General features: G+C 42.4%; 2 non-coding genes across 2 annotated transcripts; both read right to left on the bottom strand.

The window, feature by feature from the left end:
- Nucleotides 1–1,624: 1,624 nt before the first annotated feature.
- LOC120092304 (small nucleolar RNA R71) lies at nucleotides 1,625–1,730 on the bottom strand. Its single transcript, XR_005486011.1, has one exon. It is a non-coding gene; the product is annotated as a small nucleolar RNA R71 (small nucleolar RNA).
- Nucleotides 1,731–4,530: 2,800 nt separating this feature from the next.
- Nucleotides 4,531–4,634, bottom strand: LOC120092298 (small nucleolar RNA R71). The gene has a single exon (XR_005486005.1). It is a non-coding gene; the product is annotated as a small nucleolar RNA R71 (small nucleolar RNA).
- Between the last annotated feature and the right edge of the window lie 1,431 nt (nucleotides 4,635–6,065).

Raw genomic sequence — 6,065 nt, 5'->3', positions numbered from 1 at the left:
ACACGACTAGAATTGAGCCAAAGAGGACAAGAGATTGTACTCTGCGGCTTTACTCCTTTCATTTCATCTTACTTATCGTTTTCATCTTCTCATTTGATTAAATATTGGTTTTGTAAAGACAATCAATTTCTTTATAAATTCACATATTTGATCTATCATACTTTGCCACTGTTTATTTCTTGTTTATGTCGGATTCATCTATAACTTCAATGCAAAATTCCATTTCGAAACGCTTAAACCAACTAAATCAATTGGTAAGAGCAGCTTTAGCTTAAGTTATTCGAGAGAATAAGTAAGCCAACATCAAGTTAGAAATGCTTGGTACATCTAGAGATAGACGCACTGTGTTTTATTGCATTCTATGATTGACGCATACATCCTAGAGATAGGTTTTGTATGATATTCGCATTGAGAAGTGTCGAATAGAGTCTAATGCATAACGGAGATAAACAAGTCATCTCATTCGCATCATATTCTTTTTTGTGTACATCTAACTTACATCGACGCATATCACTTGCATTAAACTCCATTTTCACACGACCCATCATTCTCTATTCGAGCCTCTTGTATCTTCTTGAACACACACACAGTAGCTTAGTGTAAATAACTCTTTTCTACATACACTTAGGATACTTCTACCATAATTACAACGCAAGGTCTACGTTAGCTTTAATCTGAATCACTGAGTTCGATCCTGGATTTACCAGGAACCTGAGTTAGATTTATACTTGGATCTGAGTTAGGAAAACTTGAGTGTCTATAAAGAAGTGTCATACGTCCTGTTGCACATCACTAATGCATCAACGTGTCACTAACGCATCATAAACGCATCAACACATCATTCATATCTACACTTATTTTTCCAATTACTTTATACAATACACTCCTAAGCTCGAATCACGAAATCAACGAATAAGTTTTTTGGCACCGTTGCCGGGGATTCAACAACAAAACTAACCAGAAATTTTGCTTGTATCTTTTGTAGGAAAACTACAACTGAGGGAGTATTACGAGCTAAACCGAAGCTTGTAAACGTTTATGAGCAGGGAAAGCACTCTTGAACTTGTATACAACCCCGAAGTTGAAAGGACCTTCCGACGAAGAAATCAATCTAATCGTTGCCGCAAGTTAAGGCAATAACTACTCAAACAACAAACCAGGCAACAACAAATGGTGGACGGACAAGCGAATTATAACTTAGTTCAACAGCTAGCCTACACTGCGCAAAATCCTATCATAATGGCAAACAGTAGTACACGTCCCATGCGGAAGTATGTGTCTCCTGGGTTGTATGATTTCTCACCATGGATCATATATCCAACGCCAGATGGGACAAGATTTGAGATGAAATTTGTGATGTTACAAATGCTCCAAATAGTTGGACAATTTATGGGTGCTCGGGGAGAAGACCCTCACGCCCACTTGAAATGTTTCTTGGAGACATGCAACTTGTTTGTGATTGCTGGAATCACTTTAGAACCTATCAGGCTATCTTTATTCCCATATTCTCTACGTAACGACGCAAAGCAATGGGTAAGTTCTTTGGAGCCTGGAGAGATCACGACCTGGGAAAAGTTGGTGGAGAAATTCATGTAGAAATACTTCCCACCCACCACAAACGTAAGAAGGCAGAGAGAGATCATGAACTTCGAGTAGGAAGAAACTGAAACCTTGAGTGTCGCATGGGAGTGTTTTAAAGGATTAGTCAAGAATTGCCCCAATCATGGATTAACGTTAACCATCCAGATGGAGACTTTCTATAGAGGATTAAACAGAGCGTCTCAAATGGCAGCTGACATAGCTGCAGCTAGCGGTATCATGGACAAATCTTATAACGAATCTAAGGAAATACTGGATCGCATAGCCAAGATAATATGGAATGAGTGGATGACACTTATTCCCTCTCCAACTGAGGCTTGCGTCGAAGCATCCCTGCGTTCACATCGACACATATTCCAGGGATGCTTCTTCTACCTTTATTTCTTTTGCATTATGTATTTTATGACTGCGTTTGTGTTTACTCTGATTGTTTGCTTGTCTTTGCGTTATGTTTTAAGTTGATTGATGATTGTTATTACTTTCTTATTTAAGAGAATTATTTAATTTTTTTAAAAAATTGTGACAATCGGAAGAAGCTTAGGATGGGAATAAAACTGATGTGTTGGACTTAAGCCAACGCATGACCCAAATCGAAAGGATGCATCTCGAAAAAACAAAGTACTCGATTTCCTAGAAACCCTAGGAAGGTCCTTTCATTTGCATAATAAATGAGGATGTTAGGCGCCCCCTGACATCACCATATCCTCTCCCACAGAGCTATAAAACACAAACCTTCGAAATCTCTTTTTCTTCCATCTCCTTCAATCTGACTTCGGAAAAAACTCTAGTTCACGACCTTCACCGCCCTTCGATCAAGTCCGTTACTCCAGTCAGCCTTCAGCCACAATGTCTTCAGCATCCATAGCCAAAACTAGTCACTGAGCTACAGAGGCATATCGCTGGTAAGTTCCTTTTCATCTTCTTCTACTTCAATGTTGCCCCCTCCAAACCCTCGTCGAACCTCAAAAACCACCTTTCTGACCAAGCCTTCGCACGACGGGCATTCCACCACATCCCAGCGACCATTTCGGTCGAAGCCCAACGAAACCACCACAAATTCAAAATCCTTCAAAACCCACCAAAACCCAAAATCGCCGCAAAACCTAAACCCAAAACTCCCACCAAACCAAGGCGGCAACGCCCTTCTTCCTCCTCAATCGTCGAGAAACCCTACACAAAGCCCACACCACCACCGTTTATTCCAAATATTACGCCGGTGGGTGCGACGCATGACCCTGATCCCGCTCATCTCCACACCGCACCATTGCCTCCAGTGCGTCCACTCCTCCCATTATCCATCCAACCTTTAGTCACCATTTACCTCATCGAAGCAAAAAGACCTAGCCAACCCCTCCAACCGCGTTCACCCATTATCATTTCATCCCTCGGGTCGCCGCATATCCCATTCGGCACCCCACCAATCACTCCCCCCAGGCCCAGCTCTGATAGTCCTGCGTCAGAGAAAAATAGTGCGAAACTTGCGGAATTGGCTTGAAGAGACTAGCAAGAAGTTTTTGGGGCAATTTTGGCAAGTTTGAATCGGGGCCAAGTAGAAGAGGAACAAGTGATGCATCCTGACCCAACTGACGTATCACTTGAAATTGATGAAGCGGAGCATTTTGCGATGATGCTTAAAGCAGAGTTGGAAGAAGAAGAAGAGGGAGAAAGGGAAACTGGCTCGGATGTGTCGCAACCTCGCCAATCTGACGCGGATGAAGAGCCAGCAAAAGAAAAGAGAGTGATGAGAAAAAGGAAATTAATTTTGGAGGATGAAGAAAAGCAGTTCGCATCTGGTCCTGAGGGTGTAACGTGAGAGCTGCTCAAGGTCTATAGTGTTAGAAAAGGATTTGGAGCAATACCAGTCCGCACGACAGGGGCGAAGGAAGTTAGCCCTCTAAGAAAAGTTGGAAAATGAATTAAGTGAGCTAGCGCGAGAAACCAAAGCACACGAGGCGGGCAAATGCAAGGTAATTAACGCGTTACCTAAAAAAACCAAGGGAAGTGACATCCTTGCCGAGAAGGGCTTCTTCCCCGAACGCAACCCATTGCGCCATATATAACCGAAACTGTGGACACAATGGGCTGGGGTCAACTATGCGTTGGGCATACGAAGTTGGCCCAACCTTGTCCGCCAATTTTGTAGCAGTGAGTTTGATATGGAGAGAAATACGACGTTCGTTGATGGTGTTTTCGTGCGCTTCTCAGCTGACAAAATTAATGAAGTGTTCAATATTGAAGGTAACCCAGACGTAGACGGAAATCGCATCTTGGAACATCCGACTCCAAGCCAAGTAGAAGATGCGTTAAGAGTAGTGGACAAACCTTGAAGCAAATGACAAACTTCAAGAAGTAGAGTAAAGATCTTAGCTTCCAGAAATCTGAAACCAAACGCAAACTTATGGTATTATTTGATTAAGAAAAGCATCATGCCTACAACACATGATGAAACATTATCAAGAGAACGCGTCCTAGCCACTTTCTGCATCATGCAGCGCATTCCTCTAGACGTAGGGAGGATAATGAGGGACCAAATCAAAGCCATTAAAGCTAAACCACGAAGACAACTCTATTTCACTTGGCTGATCTGTGCGTTGTGTGAACGCGGGGGCATCCCTCTAGGGGATGATTATGAGGAAATCGATGATTTAAGCGTTTTCAAGAGAACGTGTCCTGACTACTATTCATGGACAATTTGGGGGTGCTCAAGGAGAAGACCCTCACGGCCACATGAAACGTTTCCTGGAGACGTGCAACTCGTTTGTGATTCCTGGAATCACTCCAGAAGCTATCAGGCTATCTTTATTCCCATATTATCTGTGTGACGACACTAAGTAATGGGTAAGTTCTTTAGAGCCTAGAGAGATCACGACCTGGGAAAAGTTGGTAGAGAAATTCATGCAGAAGTACTTCCCACCCACCACAAATGCAAAGAGGCGGAGAGAGATCATGAACTTCGAGCAGGAAGAAGCTGAAACCTTGAGTGCCGCATGGGAGCATTTTAAAGGATTAGTCAAGAATTGCCCCAATCATGGATTACTGTTAACCATCCAGATGGAGACTTTCTATGGCAGATTAAACAGACCGTCTCAAATGGAGCCGACGCAGCTGCAGCTGGCGGTATCATGGACAAATCTTATAATGAAGTTAAGAAAATATTAAACCGCATAGCCAAGCATAATATGGAATTGGTGGATGACTCTTACGACACAAGAGCAAAAAGGAAAAGGCGACCTCAGAATGTGAATTCTATTGACTCTAACGCAATAGCCACGCTCTCTGCATAAGTGGCTACTATGACAAACCTTTTGTAGAATATGTCACCGAGGAACGCATCAAACCCGCAAAAGGTAAATAAGGTAGAAACATTCGTACAACCCATGGTTAGCTGTGGGGCTGTGGAGATCCCCATTCCTACTCTGATTGCCCACAAAATCCGCAATCGGTATGCTTTATAAAAAAAATAACTCATTCTTAAACACCTATAATCCCGGATGGAGGAACCATCCAAATTTCTCTTGGGCAGGTAATCAATAGAGGCCACACCACCCAGAGGTAAACTAGCAGCAAAGGCAAGGACCGCCGCCTGGATTCCAGCCAACGCAGCAGCCGCACCAACAATCCTTTAATAGAGAAGGTCATGCTTCGAGTTCAGCATCTTTGCTTGAAAACTTCTTAAAGGAGTTTATCACCCAGAACGACGCATTGCTAAAAAGTCAGGCGTCTTCCATAAAAAATCTGCAGATACAGGTGGTGCAGATTGCGAGTGAGTTGAAGAATCGGCAGCCAGAAGTCTTGTCTAGCAACACGGAAAGATTGAAGATTCTGGTAAAAGTTGAAGATCACATACCCTGAAGGAAAGATTGAAGATTCTGGTAAAAGTTGACAACTTCATATTCTCAGTGGATTTCATCATCCTAGACTATGAAGCAGATAGGGATGTACTAATCATTCTTGGACGACCCTTTCTAGCCACTGGGAAAGTATTAATAGACGTGCACGAGGGAAAATTGATCATGCGTGTAGACAATCAGGAAGTGAAGTTTAATGTGTTAAACACATTAAAGTTCCTAGATAATGAAGAATGTCAACTGAACAAAATAGAGTTGCCTGAAGTGGAAGTGACCCAAGTTTGTGAGGTCCTCGCGTTGGAAAAAAACATGAAGAAACTCGAGCTGCCAATTCTGAGTAAGCGGCAGATGAAACCAACGCATCCATTATTAGAAGAACCACCAGAACTAGAGCTGAAACTATTACCTAATCACCTTAAATATGCTTTCCTTGGAACAAACAAAATCTTACCTGTAATTATTTATGCAAATCTTTCCAAGCCTAATGAACATTCTCTTTTGCAGATGTTGCAAAAGCACATGCGTGCAATAAAATGGATGCTGGCTGACATTCGTGGCATCAACCTATCTTACTGCATGCATAAAATTAGGCTAGAAGAAGGGAAGACTGGATAGATT

The sequence above is a fragment of the Benincasa hispida genome, chromosome 11 (genome assembly GCF_027475165.1).
Source record: "Benincasa hispida cultivar pf3 chromosome 11, pf3_genome.v1.1, whole genome shotgun sequence".
NCBI lineage: Eukaryota > Viridiplantae > Streptophyta > Magnoliopsida > Cucurbitales > Cucurbitaceae > Benincasa > Benincasa hispida.
Note: the sequence above shows the minus strand (reverse complement) of the source record. Positions and strands in the feature narration are given on the sequence as shown.